The sequence below is a fragment of the Salarias fasciatus genome, chromosome 4 (genome assembly GCF_902148845.1).
Source record: "Salarias fasciatus chromosome 4, fSalaFa1.1, whole genome shotgun sequence".
Taxonomy (NCBI): Eukaryota; Metazoa; Chordata; class Actinopteri; order Blenniiformes; family Blenniidae; genus Salarias; species Salarias fasciatus.
Window position 1 is genome coordinate 24,820,270 of NC_043748.1, and position 20,432 is coordinate 24,840,701.

The 20,432-nt window shown below is 44.8% G+C and overlaps 1 protein-coding gene and 2 long non-coding RNA genes across 3 annotated transcripts in view; 2 read left to right on the plus strand and 1 right to left on the minus strand.

Annotated features, from left to right (window-relative positions):
* LOC115387259 (mitogen-activated protein kinase kinase kinase 14-like) overlaps positions 1-20,432 on the minus strand; it is a 51,108-nt gene that overhangs the window by 10,837 nt on the left and 19,839 nt on the right. The gene's annotated exons all lie outside the window — the stretch shown is intronic.
* On the plus strand, positions 567-3,016 carry LOC115387261 (uncharacterized). Its single transcript, XR_003931355.1, has 4 exons — positions 567-632; positions 720-784; positions 1,148-1,248; positions 2,924-3,016. It is a non-coding gene; the product is annotated as an uncharacterized LOC115387261 (long non-coding RNA).
* On the plus strand, positions 7,739-20,195 carry LOC115387260 (uncharacterized). Its single transcript, XR_003931354.1, has 4 exons — positions 7,739-7,749; positions 13,015-13,019; positions 14,278-14,285; positions 20,024-20,195. It is a non-coding gene; the product is annotated as an uncharacterized LOC115387260 (long non-coding RNA).

The following is a 20,432-nucleotide window of genomic DNA, read 5'->3' on the forward strand; positions in this document are numbered from 1 at the left end:
CCCGTCCAGGTCTCACTCCACCAGGCGCTGATCCAAGTCTCCTTTACACAGACGCCCGTCCACGTCTCGCTATGCCAGATATGGTGAGTTTAAATTCAATTTAATGAAAGCACTGTGCAATCAAGTATTTTGTACTAATGCACACCTGATTGCTTGTAGCCCAAGTCTGTTCAGTTTGTCCATGATCAATTTCTAACTCAACATTTCTGCATTTTCAGATGTCAGAACCTGGACGTTCCCATTGCCTCAGGAGGGTAAGTCTAGTATTATTGATTGTATCAAATGTTAATCATGCAGATGTGACTGCAAAAATGAGTTTTGGATTAAAAGTATGAAATAACCTCCCTGGACATTGATCTATCTCTCCCTACAGAAACGACGTGTTTTTTAACACTTAATTATCTGTCCTTTTGGAGTCATATTCTAATCGCAATAATCTTGGGATTGTTTCAGTGTTTCAGAAAAAGGTTTTAACATTGCTTCTTGAGCTTCGGGATAAGGATTCTCAGCTTCGGGATAAGGATTCCCAGCACACGTCGGCACGCGTCAGGAACATCGTCAGGATGGAGACCATGGAGCAGTTTGACGAGGAGGAGGAGCATCTCACTGACGAGAGTAACTTTGAACACATGGTGGGTTTTTACAAATCTGAAAATGTCTCGTCAATAGCGTTGAAGTGAAGACATATTGCCGAGCACTTAGGATGCATATTCCAACAGGTGCAGCGTCTGGCTAGAGTAGGAGGAAGGGACCCAAAAGAGTGCGTCCGAAAAGTCCTTGACAGGTGTGTTTATGCTGACGGCTGGTAAACATTTCGCACACTGAACTGATCTATATACCTGCTTCCTAACCATTGGGCTACAACTGCCAGCTACACAGCAGTATTGCCAGCTATGTATTTCAAGTTATTATTAGTAGTCAACTATACTAGAAGGAACTTGAAGTATGTAATTGGTAATATTTAAGTAGCTGGTAGCTGTAGTGTCATGGCTAGGGAGCAGATCTGCAGATTGTTAATTTGCATGTTCAAAATATTTTAAGTGACTGTAAATTTCTAACATGCTTGTAATGCCCTCAAAGTCTGTCAGCCAAAAAGTATTATAAGTTGTGTTCCTAATTTTTTTTTTTTTTTTTTTTTTTTGTAAAGGCTGTTCTCGAACACCCTAATGGCGCAATTTAATATGATGGGCAAGGGCCACAAGGACAAAAGAGCTTTAAGGGGCACAAGAATCTTCAAGGCAATACAAGGTAAGTCCATATCTACCTAATAATGCAGCAAATCTCTGTCTTTAGTGTCTTACACCTATCTCCACTGAATGATCTACAATTTGGAGGGTGCATTCCCTGTAGCATTGCGGGTTGCAGTGCAGTTTCAAGCTGTTACGACATACAGCACCAAAGATATTAGACAAATCCAATATAAATCGCAATATACCCATTTTGCATACAATCCCTCCCCCTTGCGAAAGTAGAATGTGGGAAAACGATGGGTCACTGGGGTATTTACTTCTTCCTGTAGTTTTTGACAGTAGCCATTGAATTTATTTCTATCGTCCTCATTTCGCTTGCAATTCAGTCGTTACAGTCTCCAATAGGAAGTTCAACAACAGCTACAAGTTTCTCCTTAGCTTTGTTTTCCTCATACTTTCCTCTGACAAGTGACAATTGTTCTAGGTGAAATCCATTTGCAAACATGACTTTCCCTCATGACTGACAGGAACAGGGACTGCAGCTCCATACCAGTAGCGGCCGGTGGAGGTGGCGGGAGCGCTTGTTTCCATACCCGCGCATTCCAGGCTGGCAGTGTTGAGGAAACCAGTTTAGTAAAAATCATCGTTGCCTACCTGTTGTGTTGTTTGGAATGCGCCTTGAATGCGAAACGAGCACTCCCGTCAATGCAGAAGTGAATTAACACCGCACCGCCCGCGGCTGGCAATGTGGGTGGACAAAACAAGCTCTCTCACCACCTGCGCCCCACGCTACGGGCCGCTACTGCTCCATACCCAACTTGATGAACATATTTGGGTCAGTGATGTTTTAGTAGTAGGACAGCTTTGGTGTAGGCCTATACATAGGCCTAACACTTCTCTTATTTTCATTTGCACTAAAGACAATGTCTCATGTGCGCACGTGTCTGCTGTTGTCATATAATTCAAAACATTTTCTTCATCTTCCAGCTGACAGAAAACACAATACGGGCACAGGCTCTGCAGTAGTAATATTGTAGAATGAACTTTGGCTGCTTTCAAATTGGAAATTTACTTGTCTTTCACGTTACATCTGTCAGACAGACTAGTTGTACTGTTTTAATATTTGCTGATGCTTATTGATCCAGTATTGGATGCATGGGCATAGGGGATGACAGATTTCTTAAAGCTTGTGTCCGGATTTTCCATTCATTTCCAATGTATGTATCATTTTTCAACAGAGCTTAAATGTGTCAGTCTGGTTCGATACTTAACTATAATTTTGGCATAAAGCAATATAAAAATTTATTTATGAGCCCCGCCTTCGTCTCATAGACCCCCATGTCATCCAAAAATGCACTGGTCAGCGTCAGCCAATAGATTTCGAGCTTCCACCTTGTCATGCTGTCAATCAACATGTGCACGCAGCCAGAGAGCACGCGCACTCACCCAGCAGAGGAGAGTTAGCTACGCAGCAGCCGCCGCGCTTACCTCGGGTATATCCACTGCCTGCTGAACATCCGCTGTAGACAGCTAAATGTGTCGGATGCTGTAGGACTCGGAGGCTCTCATTTTCACCCGACGGATAATTCGCGTGCACAATTAAAGGGGCGTGGCTTGGTCGCTCATGAAAGCAGAGGGAGGGCGGAACCTCCAGACGTTGGATTAAAAAAACCTCTCTCTTCCAAAACTCCGGACACGAGCTTTAATATCACTTGTCTTTTCTACTCTTGCAGAAGGAGTTATGAGGTTTGATAAGGCGGCAACAGAAGACCTCATCAAGCAAACCATCGCTGACCACCTGAAGCATGCGCCACAGAGACGTCCGAGAGTTTTATAAGGAGTCACACTTATGCTTTATGCTTCTGTTGCTATGGCCTGCTGTGTCAACCTCTCCTCCAGACGTGTTCTGCTCCGTTGGGAGCGGAGACGCGGAGACGTTCCGCGCGCGCGGCGCTTCCGCGTCCAGTGCGTCCCTGGCGTAACCTGTCCTCAGCGCTTTGTTTCTTCGTTTTTCTTTATTTGCACTACGCCAAGTTATGGCGCACTCACCGGTAAGTAAAGCCCCAAACATTCGTCTCCGTCATTCTGCAACGACGCTCCGTTCTTCTACGCGCGCACTGAACCAGGGCCAGTGCACGCCATTGACATGTACGCGCAGGGGGCAGGTCGAACGGCGGAGGGATTTGATTGGTTTAAAAAAAGGTGTCCCGTCAAGACGATTGGTTGCTGTTTTTCCCGTTTTACTCCTGCTAAAGATAGCGGATATTTTCCAAACTACTTTAAGAACACGCCATGAATCGCTTCCCATCGGGTCATAAAGATCATTTTAACCAGTATTTAAAAAATGTATCTCATTCAAATCGCCAACCCTAGCTTTAAAGCATGTGCAGATGGACAGCAGCTAGATATTGCTACAATACTTCCCAGTCGCCTTAGTGGAGATGCTTTAGCATACTGGCTTTCACTGTCACCAAGAATACAACAGGACTATGATCAGTGCGTGGCAAAACTCAATGATGTTTTTGGCAGAAAGGAGTTTTTGCTTCATTTTCAAACTTTTGTGAATGCAAGACAGCGACTGCCCAAAGAACCATTGGAAGTTTTCGCTGCAGAAGTGACAAGACTGGTACTGGAAGCATTTCCCAACTATGGAGAGGCAGCCATTGCCATGGACCGCTTCAGAAGATTTGTTGCGGGACTTGACCCTGTCCTGCAATCCAAATGTCATGAACATGGTGCAGCTACACTCGAAGAGGCTTTGGCAGTGGCATGCAAATGTGAACGTGCTCATGAGGCTTTAAGATTCCTTCCGCCTCCATCCACAGTGAGTACCACACCATATGCTACACCTCCTGTGCCCAGAGAAGAGCCGCTGTCTGCTATGGTGTCTAGAGGTCGACCGATATAGGTTTTTTGGGGGCCGATGCTGATGCGGATGTTTTCCAAATTTGGGCAGCCGATGCCGATATGCATAGCCGATTTTTCCAATTTGATATTTAGGCTGATTTTTTAATAAAAATATATATATTTATCACATTTTTGTGAAATGCAGCAATTTCTGGGCAACTAAAAGAAATCTATAACAACAAGTCGTGTCCATTCTTCTGAACATTTATTCAGCTTTCAAAACAATGAAATATGTTGTCTGAGTAAACACACAATGTAACAAGCAGTAGTAAAAATTCACACTCTTCTTAAAGTGTCAAAAAAGAAATTTAAACTTTAATGTAATTTGAACAAAAGCAGTCAGAAACAAGGCTGTAAAAAAGCCATACATACAAATAAAAACATAACTCCGGTCATGCATTATGTGGAGGAATTTGTGGGTGGCTAATACATACTTTAGAAAAAGCCCCATGATTGATTATTTACTCTCACCATTTCCTCCTATTTACTTTGTCCTGTTGTTAACTACAATAGTGGTGTGTTTTCACCAACAGGGTTGAACACGCACAAGTAAAGTCAGCTCAGACCAGCTGATCTCTTACTGCTAACACTTATCACAAAGTAGCATTTGAAGTTAACAATATGCAGGGTTTCTGCCAGACCTTTTCAGTCCGGGCGCCCTGCCCACGCTAAATTGTGCAGCGACCGGACAACGGAGAAAAAGAAGAATAAAATAACTCTCCGACGGTCGAACACGGCAGTTAGCAGTGTTAGTACCGCGGCACAACGCGCTCCCCGGCCAAACTTTTTTTTCTGCAGTAAACACTGATAAGCTGCAGACTGGACTGGAGCCAGAGAGCCACAAAAACGTTGAAATGTTCAACTAATCCATTCTTCATTGCAGATGCAACAGATGCACGTTTTTCCCACAGCTTGGATTCCACCGGGCACGCTCCGCTCTGACGTAACTGAATGCAGCAGCGTGCCACAGGGGTCCTTTCTTGAGCGGCAGCTTTAGCTGCCCGCACATGTGCCTGATCAAAAATTGCGTCATTTTATACAACGGATCAAAAATCGACTTTTTAAAAGAAAATACGGCTGATGGCCGATGGATAAAAAATGTCCAAATATCGGCCTAGTATATCGGCCGGCCGATAAATCGGTCGACCTCTAATGGTGTCCACTAAAGATGAAAAGAGCCGAGCAGACCGCTCTGATGAACTTTTTGATGCAATAACAAAGCTTTCCAAAGATGTTCAGGCTCTGAAGCTGCATGTTGCGTCACAAGGACATCATGTGAGCCACTCCAGACACGACAACTACTCCAGAGATGATCGCGGCAGAGAGAGGGATCGACGCAGTCCATCGGTGTCTCCTGTTCGACATGCCCGCTCCTCCACACCAACCTACCACCGATCCAGCAGGTCGCACAGTGACTACAGCTTTTCCAGACATTCACCGGACCCCTCCTACAGCCGCCGTCCTCGTGGGCCAGCATCATCACCTCACCGCCAGGACCATCTCTACAGCTATGAGAGGTGCTCCCGTCCCCGCAGCCCAGAGAGATGGCACCGTCCACGTCGAGATGACAGGTCCTCACCATACCGTGACTACGACCATGACTCTACTCACGACTCAGGTAGGCACAGGTCCCCCTCTGCGCGTTCAGGCAGGGAAAGAGAACGACAGTACGACAGGGATCAACGTGTGACCTTTAGCGACAGCTACGACAAACAGGGAAACGGATGGTAGCTGTAGTGGCTATTTGTCTAAAATGCAACAAAAATCAAAACTCAAACTTCAGACTGCCACTGGTGCACCGGGTCGTGGTTTACGCAGGCAAAAGAAATCATAATCCAACAAAATTCCAGTGAGGTTTGTCATGGTTTATTCTCCAAAGCAAGCAAACAATTGGAGCGATCACTTCCTGCTGCTTCTCTCGCGCTGGTAAAAAACCATAGCCCCACCCAGGTGCACCCTGATCCTCTGCCTGCAACCTCCTTAAATAACCTCCAAATGCAGGTGATACCAATTAACTCTACAAAAGCAATCCTAACAGAAAATAATGTGCCAATTACCCAAACCAAACATGCAAAATAAACAAATAATAAATCTAAACAAAATAAACACTATATGAAATAACACAAACAAAACATAATTAAGAAAATATTCAGAAAATACTTAGTAATACTTGGTAATGGGTCTGTCATTTAATATTGCCTCGACTTCACAGAAAATGGTTTGGAGTCCTTCATCATCCAGAACTTGCTGTTGAAGTACTGAGGTGAGAACACTTTTAGTTGAACGGATCAAGCGCTCCCAAACACCCCCTTGATGAGAACCTGACGGTGTATTAAAGCTCCATTTGATGCCATCCTGAGCCAAAACCTTCTGAAATTTGGCATGATTCAATGCAGCCAGACTTTCCTTCAGCTACCGGTTGGCACCGACGAAATTTGTGCCATTGTCAGACCTCAGAGTCAAGACAGGGCCTCTTCTGCAAATGAACCTGCGAACTGCATTGATACAAGAATCAGTATCCAATGAATATGCCACTTCCAAATGCACAGCACGGCTGGTCAAGCAGGTGAAAAGCACTCCATATCTTTTCAAAAGGCTTCTGCCCCTCTTGACTTCGATTGGGCCAAAGTAGTCGACACCAACATCTGTGAAAGGAGCTCTATCAGGCAACAATCTTTCCTCAGGTAAGTCTGCCATCTTCTGGTCAAGAAGTTTTCCTCTATGGCGTTTACACACAGCACAGTTGGATATGGTCTTTCTGGCAGCAGAGTTTGCACTGATTATCCAAAATTTCTGTCTCAATCTGGACAGCATGTGATTTCTTCCAGCATGTCCCAGCTGATGGTGGATATGGCGGAGAATCAGAGTGGATACATGCAGGTCTTTGGATAATATGAGTGGATGTCTGGTCTCTGCTGGCAATGCTGCTTTATTCAGCCGACCTCCCACTCTGAGCATTCCTCTGTCCATTATTGGGTCCAGTTTGTACAGTGGACTTCCTTTAGGAACAGTTTTAAGTCCAGCCTTCAGGGAAGCAATTTCAGCTTTGAATCGCCGTCCTTGTTCATATTGCACAATTGCCTCCTCTGCTGTGACATAATCTTCAGGTGTCAAACTCTGTCCTTTAAGTGTAGTCTTGAAGGTCTGCATTCTTTGATCCACCTCATGCCTTTGAGCATCAGAAACATCTCTCTGAAGGCCAGCAGCAGCAGAAAACTCCTTCCTCTTCTTGCTCAACAACATTAGAATTTTCCTGATCCTCAGAAACCAAGCCGCAGAGGTTTTTAGCTTCATCCAGTCCGAGAAGTAATGGATTAAGCTGCTGGTAGCATTTTCCATGCCCTTGACCATCACATTGACTTTCAGATCCCTTTTTACCTCTGGATCATCTGCAGGGATCGTGTGAAGATTTTCATCCAGCTTAGGCCACTCCTCCTGTAGCCTCCAGAGAAACTCGGGTCCATTCATCCATCTCTGCGTTTTCAGGAACTCCTCAGCTCGCACTCCTCTGGATGCTTCATCTGCTGGATTCTCCTTTGAGCTCACGTATCTCCACTGATCAACAGATGTGGCTTCTCTGATGTAAGCAGTTCTGTTTGCCACGAAGGTGTGAAATCGCTTGGTTTCGTTGAAGATGTATTTCAGGACAGTTGTGCTGTCGGTCCAAAAAACGGATTCCTTCAGCGGAAGTTGCAGCTCCTTTTGCAGCATCTTTGCAACTCTGACAGCAAGAACTGCAGCGGTGAGCTCCAAGCGAGGAATTGTTGTCTGCTTGAGTGGAGCAACTCTGCCCTTTCCCAAGAGAAATGAAACATGAACTTCACCATCACTTTCCAGTCTCAAGTAGGAAGCTGTTCCATATCCAACTTCACTTGCATCAGAAAAGTGGTGCAGCTGTGCAACAACGCGGTTGCCAAAGTCTCTGGGTTTAAAGCAGCGATTAACTTCAAACTCCGCCACCCTGTGGAGGTCCTTAAGCCAGTCTGCCCACGTTTTCCCAAACGACTCAGTTATAGCTTCATCCCAGCCCTGGTTTCTTCGACAGAGCTCCTGCAGGAGCAGCTTGGCCGGCATGATGAACGGAGCCAGAAATCCCAATGGATCATACAGTGAGCTGACCACTGACAGAATGCCTCTTCTCGTCTGAGGCTGTTGTGAGGCGGAGATCTTGAACTTGAACTTGTCAGTTTCCACACACCACTGTAGTCCCAAGGCTCTCTCCACTGGAAGTTGATCTTTATCCAAGTCCAGCTCCATAACTTCCTTTGCTCTGCTGTCCTCTGGAACTGACGCCAGCACTCTGCGGCTGTTGCTGATCCACTTTAAAAGCTTGAATCCTCCTTTGACACAAAGTGCAGTCAAGTCCTTTATCATTTGGTCAGCAGGCATCTTTTCTGCACATCCTTGAATCATATCATGAAGAAATGTGACATACTCCATTTTGAAATGCTCATTTTTGTCAAACTTTCTTTTCAAGCACTGCAGGCGCTGTTCTGCAACACAGTGATTATTTGGGAAAACAGGGTTTTCTTCTCTGAAAGGTAAGTCAACGCAATAATGATCTTTGACTAATGCTGCTGTACTGTTCATAATGTCCATGAACTTTATGTCTTCTCTGGACATTTCAAGCTTCTCCTCTGATGATCTCTCATTAAAGTCATGGTTGAACTGTTTAACCAGCATTTCTTGCAGATGTTCAACAGAGATCCGGTTGGTTGTTACAGTAAGGCAGCCACTCTTGCTCTTACTGTCAGCTCTGCCACGCAGCGGTCCGTTAATGACCCAACCAATCCTGGTCCTGACAGCATAGGGACCCTCGCCCTGGCTATTTATCACCTCCCAAGGTTCCATCACCTCTGTGCCAATAAGCAAGTCGATGTTTGCATCAATATCATGAAGCTTAACATTCATTAGATAAGACCACCGGTCTACATCCTCTTGACGTGGGACATTTAACACAGAAACAGGCATGGTCCTCTGCGTTAACACATCTGGGAGCTCAATGAAATCATTCACATCCAGACCAGACACTTCGAGTCCTGACAACACCCGAGTATCAACAACCTTCTTCTGGCCCATTGTTCTCAGCAGAATACTCGTGCTTTTACCCTTCAAGTTCAGCCTTTTTGCCAGTGTTTCTGTACAAAACGTGCCTGAGCTTCCTGGATCCAGAAAAGCGTATGTTTGCACCGTTTTATTACTCTTTTGGCTCTTGACTTTAACTGCCACAATAGAAAAGATAGAATTATCTTCACAACCGGCCCCAATATGGCCACAGGTCTGAGTCATAGTAGTGGAAACACTTGGAGAGCTCGCAGAACTTTGACTATGCGCCGAGGATGTACCTTTATCCTGTCGCTCTATGTGAAGGACTCCCGGGTGCTTCTGGTGACACACACTGCAATCCAAACGACTCCTGCAGTCTTTGCTCGTGTGGCCTACTTTCAAGCAACCAAAACAAATTCCTTTTTCTTTTATGAAATTAATCTTATCCCGGTGAGCTTTCACTTTAAACTGTGAGCATTTATCCAACGAATGACTCTTTTGTGAGCAGAACAGACAATTCTGAACAGAGGGTGATTTGGGTTTATGTCCTGTCTGCTGAGACACAACTGCATCTTGCACTTCAGCGACACTGGTAGCAAAACTTCCCTTCTTTCTTTGCCTGATGGAACTAGCATTGGAAGCTTTGGGGTTGATGGATTGTGAGTCCTGGATGTTACCAAAAAGTGGATCAGAGGCTATTTTAACTTGCTTCTCAATGAAAGTAACAAGATCAGTGAAAACTGCTCTCTGACCACGTCGCTCATGCAAATCACAAGCAACACTTCTCCATTTTTCCCTTAATTTGTAAGGAAGTTTAAACCGACACTAAGGAACTTTTCAACCTTAAAAAAACATTTTAATATCTTTTGTGATGATACATCGACTTACAAGTAGTTGAATGACCCCTCTGTCACGGCCTGGGGGCGTCAGTATTGCTTTCACTTGGACTAAGCAGCTGTGAGGAGGGTGGTAGGAACCCTGCACACTAAAAAACTCCAGATGTGCGGACTGCTTTACGGCATGCGTCACATCATGATATAACATTGTTTAGCCACCATTAGATTCATTACCTCGTCGCTATCCGTCCTTCACACAGCCACTGGAAACAAATGTAGGCGAGTTCAGTCCGACAGCATGCCACCGGGAGCAGCATTTTACGACGCCACGCGCTAGTCCTCATGGGAACTGTAGTATTCCTTCAGTCAAAACACTACCGCTTTTGTCCACTGGCGCCGCCAAAATCAACGAAAACTGAAAGTTCCTTAGTGTTGCTTTAAAAATGATGCTTCTCATATTAGATGGTAAATCGAGCTCTTTCATGTGCATCATTTGCTCTGTTAAGTTTGAGCATCCTCTCAGAAACAGGGAAAATGACTGTAGTGCTTCAACATCTTCACTTTTAATAGGTGTCCAGTTAAGAATCTTCTCCATATAAGCAGAAGCAACTCTGTACTCATTCCCAAAGTGTTCTGCAAGAAGATCTTTGGCTCTACAATATCCCTGTTCTGCAGGTAAATGCTGACAACTTTGCACCAGGTCTCTCGGCTGCCCCCTGGTGTACTGTTCGAGGAAGTGCAAACAGTCATTCCAATTAGTTGTTTTCTCCTCCACTCCATTCTCAAATGCTCTAATAAAGGACCTGTATTGAAACGGGTCTCCATCAAACACTGGAATGTTTCTAGATGGAAGAGTAGAGGATTGATTTTACTGCACCAACAAAGCAGTGATCTCGTTTTGCCTTTGCATTATGGTGACAACGTCGTCTGGATGATTTTCAGCTTGAACGTGATGCGTTGTTTCATTTTCATCCCTTGTTCGTACCGATGGAGCTGGGACCTCAACATTAGTTGTCTCTTCGTTCATTTGGGTGTCTGCCCTTTGTTGAGACCCGCCAGTCTTTATTTGAGGTACAGAATCAGGAACGGACACAACGCGATTTTCATCTTTAGTTGGAACGAATGTGTCTGCATCAGGATTCAGCTTTTCCGTGTTTTGACAGTTTCTTTCAAAATAAGAGTTCATGCCATCTGATCTGTGTGAGCCACACTGAGATGCGTTGGTTTCGAGGACATGAAGCTTTGCGTTTGTTACTGCCAGCTCCGTTTCAAGCTCCAGTTGCTCCTTTTGTCTCTTCAGCTGCTCCTCCTGAGCTTCGAGCTGATGTTTCTTCTTCAGCGCAGCGACGCGCTCCGTCAGCGCTGCTTTCTCAGCTTCAGCTTTGATGCGTGCAGATGATGTGGAGGAAGTCCGTGAGACCCGCGATTGCAACTTTGAAATTTGTGATTTTCCACGCGATATATTGGAAACACTGTCTTCAGGATTTATTTCCTCACAATCTGCTACACTTTGCGCATCAGGAGTTTCTTTATCCAGCCGCACAAACGGATGTCCTTTTTCAGTTAACCAGGCTTTTACTTCACTGGTGAAATCACAAAAAAACAGTCATTTTTGATTGGAAATAATCCTTCTGCTTTGCAACTTCATCGTCTGGCAACGGTAGGCTTATGAAGCTTTCATGCGTTTCAGTTGCGTCTTGATAACTTGTAAAGTTCAGAGTTCACCAACCGGATGTTTTCGTTTGATTCCATTAATTTGCGGATTTTTTCCATGTACCTTTTGGCTTGTCTACATTTGGAACTTCTCTTTTCTTGACACACTTTGATGTAAAATTCCAAGCCTTTAGGAGTCGTTTTAATGCTTCTCCTGGCTGACGGCCCTTCGGCGTCACTCTTCAACGGCGCAGCATCAGACATTCTGATCTCCTGAACTGCTGCAGCTCCACAATCAAAGTCCGGTCATTCCGCATTAAATGCGCAAAGTAGCAAGACAGGCTGCTTCACTCCGAATCATCACACTTTCAGACTTGCAGAACTCCAATCGCTCTGGCTGTTTTCCATTACAGCTTTGCAGCAACATACCAGCTTCTGATGAGGACGATCGGTGAGCCGCTGCGCTGATCCAAATGCCGTCTTGTTGAAGAAGCAAATTCCAAAAGCGAGAAACCAGATGATCCGGGAATCTTCATCCAAAATCCAAACAAGTTCATTGAAGAGGGGTAATGTCCTTTAGATCCAAGGGCGGGTTTTTTACGTTATGTAGTGGCTATTTGTCTAAAATGCAACAAAAATCAAAAATCAAAACTCAAACTTCAAACTGCCACTGGTGCACCGGGTCGTGGTTTACGCAGGCAAAAGAAATCATAATCCAACAAAATTCCAGTGAGGTTTGTCATGGTTTATTCTCCAAAGCAAGCAAACAATTGGAGCGATCACTTCCTGCTGCTTCTCTCACGCTGGTAAAAAACCATAGCCCCACCCAGGTGCACCCTGATCCTCTGCCTGCAACCTCCTTAAATAACCTCCATATGCAGGTGATACCAATTAACTCTACAAAAGCAAGCCTAACAGAAAATAATGTGCCAATTACCCAAACCAAACATGCAAAATAAACAAATAATAAATCTAAACAAAATAAACACTATATGAAATAACACAAACAAAACATAATTAAGAAAATATTCAGAAAATACTTAAAGACTAATAAATAGCTCTAACAGTAGCAGACGCTGAGGACCAAGTGTTTGCTTCTAGGGAAGAGGCCCCGACCACATCAGTGCAGCAATCCAAAGGTAGAGCATTCACACGGAATGTATTAGCCATTATTGAAAATGTTGCTACAAAAGTGTACATTGATTCTGGCTCAGACATTTCACTAATAAGCGAAGCCTTTAGATTGTCCATCCCCTCTTTGAGAACAAAACCACTACAGCGACCTCAAGTTGTCCCGAGAGCAGTGACTGGTGACTACTTAGACAACCTAGGCACTCTCTCTGTGAATGTGACACTAGGTAGTGAGATGTTTACACACACAGTCCAAGTAGTCAGGAATGTTACACAGCCTGTCATATTAGGCTGGGACTTCTTACTTGCACATTTTGCTGTGTGCTACACAGACAGCCCCTTTAAGTTGCAGTGCCATTACTGTGACCCCACTGTTGGTGCCTGCTATGTCACAAATGACTGTTCTCGCTCAAGTACAACCCACCATTGGTGCACCTGACTTCAACATTGACTACACTGGTATTGTTGAACCAGGACCACCCAGTCCCCATGGCTTGCTGGCCGCACGGACTGTTGCTAACGTTCAGGCGGGTTTTACGTATGTTAGAGTGATGAACCCAACTACCTCTGACTTACACATACCCGGTGACACTAAACTAGGTGATTTTTATCCCCTAGGACAGGATGATGATGATGAATACTGCACAGTTGAGCCTACCGTTGATGCAGTTACTACCCACACTGAGTCTACTCAACAGGTGTTGCCAGACGTTCATCTCAATGACTCTGCTTAAACAGCTGATCAGAGACAGAAGCTTCAGGCTTTACTTTCATCCTACTGTGACGTGTTTAGTGCACATGACCATGACTTTGGACGAACAGACCTGGTTAAGCACAGCATCCGGACGGGTGATGCTCCTCCAATCAAGCAAAGAGCATACCGGGCGTCCCCAAACATCCGGGCTGAAATCGACAGGCAAGTTCAACAACTCCTGGACCAGGACATCATCGAAGAGAGCTACAGCCCATGGTCCTCCCCGGTTGTTCTGGTACGTGAGAAAGACGGCACGTACCAATTTTGCATTGACTACAGAAAGTTGAATGCAGCCACTATCAAAGACTCATACCCCCTACCACGTCCAGCAGACGCACTTGACAGCCTGTCAGGTTCCTGTTGGTTCAGCACCATGGACTTGTCCAGTGGATATTGGCAGGTTGAGCTCGAACCACAGGACAGAGAGAAGACAGCATTCAACACTGGAAGCGGTCCTTATCAATTCAAAGTTATGCCCATGGGATTGACAAATGCTCCTCCGACCTTCCAGAGACTAATGGAATTGGTTCTTCATGGCTTGCACTGGAAAGACTGTTTAATCTATTTAGATGATGTGCTCGTCTTCAGCCGAACATTCAGTGACCACCTCAAGACCCGAGGTGACGTTTTTGACCGGTTCAGGGCTGCTCGTCTGAAACTTAAAGCCACAAAATGTCACCTGGCCCAAACTGAAGTGACTTTTCTCAGACATGTTGTCTCCAAACATGGCCTCCAGCCAGATGCAATGAACTTGGAAAAGGTACAGAAGTGGCCTACTCCCAGGACTGTCACAGAAGTGAGAGCATTTGTTGGACTGTGCTCCTACTATCGCAGATTTGTTACGAACTTTTCTGTCATTGCTGCTCCACTCCACTCACTGACTCACAAAGGTGCTACTTTCAGATGGACAGTAGAGTGTGAGGATGCTTTTCAGTCACTAAAACATGCTCTCACCCACCCACCAGTTGTGGCACATCCCATTTTTTCACAACCTTTCTTACTGTACACGGATGCGTCACTTGAGGGCATTGGGTCAGTGTTAGCACAGAAACAGGACAATAAGGAACATGTTATTGCCTATGCGAGCCACACCCTAAGTCCCTCAGAAAGGAAATGGTCAACTTTTGATCGTGAACTGTTTGCAGTTGTTTGGTCTGTGAGACATTTTAAGCAATTTCTTTCAGGAAGTTCCTTCATTGTGATCACAGATCATAAGCCCCTACTCAGCCTGAAGAAAACCCCGGTGGACAACGACCCCACAGGCAGACGCAGTAGATGGGTTCTTGAACTGGATGTCTATGACTACAGAATCACACATCGGGAAGGTAAACAGCACACCAACGCTGATGCCTTGTCCAGGCGCCCCAGCACAGACAACATTGACAGACCCGAGCAGTGTGTTACTGTAGCTGTCACTGACACACAACCTACTGCAGACACGGCCACAAACGACAGTCTCACTCAGGATGTTGAAAACACACTGTCCATTGACTCTGAAGTTTTAAAGCAACAGCAACAGGATGATGAATGCCTCAGTACAGTCATTTCATGGGTGAAAGACAGTGCAAGTAGGCCCCCTATTGGTAAACTGAGGGAGTCCTCCCCTTCGCTGAGAAAATTGTGGCACGAATATTCCAACCTTACCATTCGGCATGGAATTCTTTGCAGAAAAACTAAACGCAGTCCCCATTCACCTGTGAACTTCCAGGTTGTTCTACCAAAAGTACTCATCCCCACAGCTTGAGCTGAACTGCATGGGAATAAGTTAAGTGGACATTTAAATGTGGAGCGCACACTTCAGAGAGCCAGAGGTATTTGTTATTGGCCTTACATCACTCGGGATGTGCACACTTTTTGTACTGAGTGCCTCCCTTGTCAAAAACGTGGTTCTCCTGTGCCCCACGAACGTGCTCCACTTCAGCCTATTCAAGCAGACAGACCATTTCAAAAGATTGCTGCTGATATCACTGAGTTGCCTGTTACATCCCAGGGCAATAGGTATGCTCTGGTCATTTCAGATTATTTCATACGTTATGCTAATGTGTTTCCAATGAAAGACCAACGTGCCATCACTGTAGCAAAGATCATTTTTGAAGATTATGTCAAACAGCATGGTGTGCCAGAATCTATTCACACAGACCAGGGGAGACAGTTTGAATCTGATCTTGTCAAGCATTTGTGTCAGTTGCTGGGGATAACAAAAACACGCACCACGCCCTACCATGCACAGTCAGATGGCATGGTGGAGAGATTGAACAGGACCCTGAAGGACCAACTGGGAAAATACATTACACAAACTGGTGGTGAATGGGATCAGTTTCTTCCCCAAGTGGAACTTGCTTATAATTCCAGTGTGCATTCCAGTACAGGATTTTCCCCATTTTTCTTGGTGCATGACAGGGAACCTAACTTGCCAGTGGATGTTATTCTCAACTGCAGCCCGTCTGTAACCTCACCCACTCCAGGTACACCAGCAGCTTATGTGACTTTCCTGATGTCACGTCTGTCACATGCATTTGCTGATGCAGCCAAAAATTCAGCACTGACTTAGATGCATCAGAAAGCACAATATGACAAAAAGGTCATTTTTCATCCACACAAACCAGGAGACCTTGTCCTCCTGGATGATCCGGCTCAGAAGATGAACAAACTTGCTCCTAGATGGAAAGGGCCTTTTGTCATTGTGAAGTGCATGTCAAAAGATGGACATCCTGGTGTTACCTATATGATTACAGATCCGAGAAAATCACCTTCACGAACATGGGTTGTGCACCACAACAGACTCAAATCCTTCAAAGGTAACTTGGAAAATATTCCAATGGAGACATTTTCACCTGGACTGGACAATACCCCTTCAGCAGTCCCTCCCATTACTGCTCTTTCAGGGGCTTTGCCTTTTCGCCCACCTTCCCCCCCATATGTGCCAAAGCGGACGGGGACTGGCACTTCAGCACCTGCAGTTGAGACAGCTCCTCAGAGTGCACCACCCTCCCCGACCCATTCTCCCACTGTTTCGTATGGAATGAAATCCCTATCAAAATTCAAGAGCATTTTAAATTGATTTGAGAGCAGCATTTATTGATTTCATTCTCGGATTTCATGATATTGTCTCTCAGAGCTCTGCTCTCGCGCTCAAATTTGCTCTGCGCGCGCTCAAACTGTGTCCTCGCGCTCGGTTACGACGCTGCTCGCGCAGATTTCCTGCGCTCACACTCAAACTCCTCCTCACGGAACTTGTGCTCACGGATCTCTGCTCTGCTCTCGGATTTTTCGTGTATCAACGCTGTCAACCAATAGGAAGCCGGCTCGCTCTGACCAATCAGATGATCCCTGTTTGTATACGGGTGCGTTCGCTGTTTCTGAGGAGCGTCGCATACGGGCGGACGCTCTTTCAACAGGTTTTATTCACTTCCTCCCTCCGGGGCTGTAATAAATGTGATTTCTTTAATTATTTCTCTTACCACTGTTGGAATAAAATATCATGCAATACATACAACAGCGTCCAAGCTTCTCATTACAATGGCTGTATTGTATAATAATAGCCGCATAGAACACTGCTCTGTGAGGTGTGCTGGTGGAGAAAACAATGTCACCATCCTGAAGGGACGACGTACCTTTTGTCAGTTTGATTTTCTGTTAAATTGACATGATCACATTCCAATAAACGGGCCAAATTCAACTCGTTCTCCCGTCCTGACTGACAAAATGGATTTTCCACTCATTTCCCGTTTGACAGGTGGGCGGGGCTTACGCCGCTCTCAAAGTAAAGCTGTTCTTAACACAGCGGCAAATGTCTGACTGCTGCTCCAGCCTCCTGTCAGGACTGTAAATAACTCATAAAAGTTGTATTAGTGTGTCTGTGTGTGTGTGTGTGTGTGTGTGTGTGTGTGTGTGTGTGTGTGTGTGTGTGTGTAAACCGTCTGGGTGTGTTTGGCCACCTCCCCCCCTCGCCGTGTCTTTTCAGTGGACTGTACATGATGCTGCAAACCGCCTGGTCCTCCAGAACCCCGGGAGAACCCATGCAACGACCTTTAAGAAGGCAGGCCAGCTGGCATGGAGTCCTGAAATTATGGGAGAAAAGTGAGTTTGATTTGTTTACACTACGTTTACAATGGTACAGTTTTCATTTTTAAGGATATATATGTAGGTATAAACAAATATTTGCATATTTATTGCCAAAGGCTAAATGATATGATGTGTTTTGTGTTCTCACATTTGGAATGTAATGTTACGGTCGTCACCTGTATTAGTAGCTGGATGATTTTTGATAAAGTAGTTGATCATTTTTATGACTACTAAGTGACTGTTTTCTGTGCCTTTTTATGGTTAGAATTCATGGTTAAATTTTTATTACGATTTGGAGTCACTGAGATGTGTATTTCTGTATTCTGAATAAATAAATGGTTCAGCTTTTGTTGCAGATTTTGGAGGTGCCAATAAAACCAAATACAAGCCGAGTGTTTCAGACTCCTTCTGTCCATCTGAAATGCGTTTAGCTGGAACAGCAGTGGAATGTTTGAGCAGCGGTGGACACGAACTGGCCTGATGAGAAGAGTTTTATTGGCATGAAGTAAATTACACTCCCTCCTCCACTCAGCCTCATTATTAAAATCACTATGAGTGTCCTCCATCACTGTCTACCAATCACTCCCAGCATGCACTGCGAGAGAGAGAGAGGCCGACAGAGAGCGAGAGAAGAGTTTGTTCATATGGAGGAAGATCAGGGAGTTCAGGAAAAATCAGCAGGTTTTTAACCAAGGAGAAGGGGTTTTGATGTGACTGATTCCCTGGGAGGGCTTCACTCTGCAATCAAAAACTTGAAATAATCTAGAAATTATATTGATTTAAAAAATTAAAACCAAACTAAAGCAAAACAATGAATGTTTTTAAAAGGGGGAATTCATTTAGTAAAAATAAATTCCTGATTATATTAACATTTGGTCACAAGACAAACTGTCTTGGCAGAGTTTTCCCATTGTTCATCTGAGAAAAGGCTTTCAACGGAGCATTGTGTCAGACGAATCAAATAAGATGGCTGCTACTGACAACACAGCAAAGCGTCCATTGGTTAAAAGAAATAATACTCTGAGCAGTTTATCTAGAAACGTTAATCAGTGTAGCAGTATTTGTACTTCACTACTAAATTTTCAGAACTCTTTCCACCTCTGGAAGTTTGTCAAAATAAATTTCTATTTTCCTGTCTTCAGTCGTTGAGCAGTGGCCAGAAGATCCACCTGTCAACCGTTTCCTGGATAATGCTGCAATGCATGTGATTCAGGCCTGTATGAGAAAACTGATTTCCCCAAGACTGCCAGCTGCGTGCAGGGTCAGAGGTCACTGCTGGAGCCATTGACAGGTTTGAGCAAAACCCTGAGGATGATTATTCAGGGTTAAAGAAATCAGACAACCTGTATTTGCAAGGCAATCTATTTTTTAAAAAAATTGTTAACCTGCATGGTATCTGTTTTAAAATGACATGAAAGAGTTCAGGAATTTTCAGCTTATTTTAAACCCTCCAAAGTAAACTGAAAAATAAAAAAACAAAAACAGCTCTTTCAGTGGTTCCTCCTCATCAGCTGGTTTGTGTGTGCTTCCTCTACAACCCTGAATAAATCCTCCTTGAGCAGCGTCAACGGTCCGTGTACCTTAAGGCCATTCGTTTTCCGGATTGATATGGGTAAACGAAAAACGGAAGACCATTCGATTTCCGATTTCCGTTTGGATTAAGGTAAACAAAAAACGGTAAACAAGCCATCTCCCGTTTTTTGTTTGGAAATCGAAAATCAAAAAACGGAAAACGAGCATTTATCTGATTGCTTATTATGTGTTTATCAAACGAAAGTCGGGAAATAAAATACGGCCGTTTTTTAATTCAACCATTTCTCAAGTTTGCGCTGCTGGAAAACCGGAAGTCGAGCTTTCTCTTCTTCTTCTGCTGCTGCTGCTGCTGCTGCTGCTGCATCCTCTTTGCTTTTGGTCCTCCACTCTCGACACCGAACTATTAAAAAAACGCGCATTTTCTTTGGAAATGTCTACGATTATACCCACTTAATAGTGGACATGAATGTCAGCGGCATGACTGCAGGTGAAATCTCTGCACACCTGTGCAGTCAGTTTGGCCCGATCCGGGGGTTTTCAGACAGAAATGTCCGAAGACGGACCTCCGAGTGCGGCTTTGTAGGTAAATAACAGGGTCAACTACAAAATCAAGGCCTGCCTGACACATCTGTGACCAGGAGGTCCTGGATATGCAGGATGGGGTTGTCAGATTCTGCGTCTCAGCTCTATCATGCCAGGTCACCAGTGTTGGCATCAGCCGGTTTGTGGAGTCCTGGAATGCTCACAGAGTTCTGGTACTTTCATTTTCATGCCCCTTGTTTTAGTTTGTCTATATTCATGACAGTTTGAGGAGAAATAGTGACCAGTCACTGCAGATCTTGAGGCTGTTTCAGTTGCTCATGTGTGGCTCTTGTCCCTTGAGTCCTTTTTGTAACCCAGTGCAGGAGGAGGGATCCCCAATGTTCTGGCCTCAGGTGGCTGTCCAGTCCAGCTTCCTGAGAACCTGCTGCCTTGTGCCTCTTGCAGCAGACTGGTACGATGCAGAGAGAGGCTCTTCCCTGACCAGGGTCTCAGGTTTTGGAGTCGACCCTTTCACAACAGAAGAGGCGAGACGACAGGCTGGAACAGGCGACATCTCTCCCCTGTTCGATGGCATCACCAATGACAACCCAACGGCCTTTCTGGATGCTCTGCAGCACCTCATCCGTGTCAGCAGTGAATGAAGATATCAGAGGACAGAAAAACAGTGTAGAAGTTTGTTCTGCCATTAAAATTCCTTGAAAAAGAGTTTGGATGGCTATTTTTTCCTTTTTGCAGCACAAGATTAAGACAAGGTTTGTTCATGAATTGAGAAAG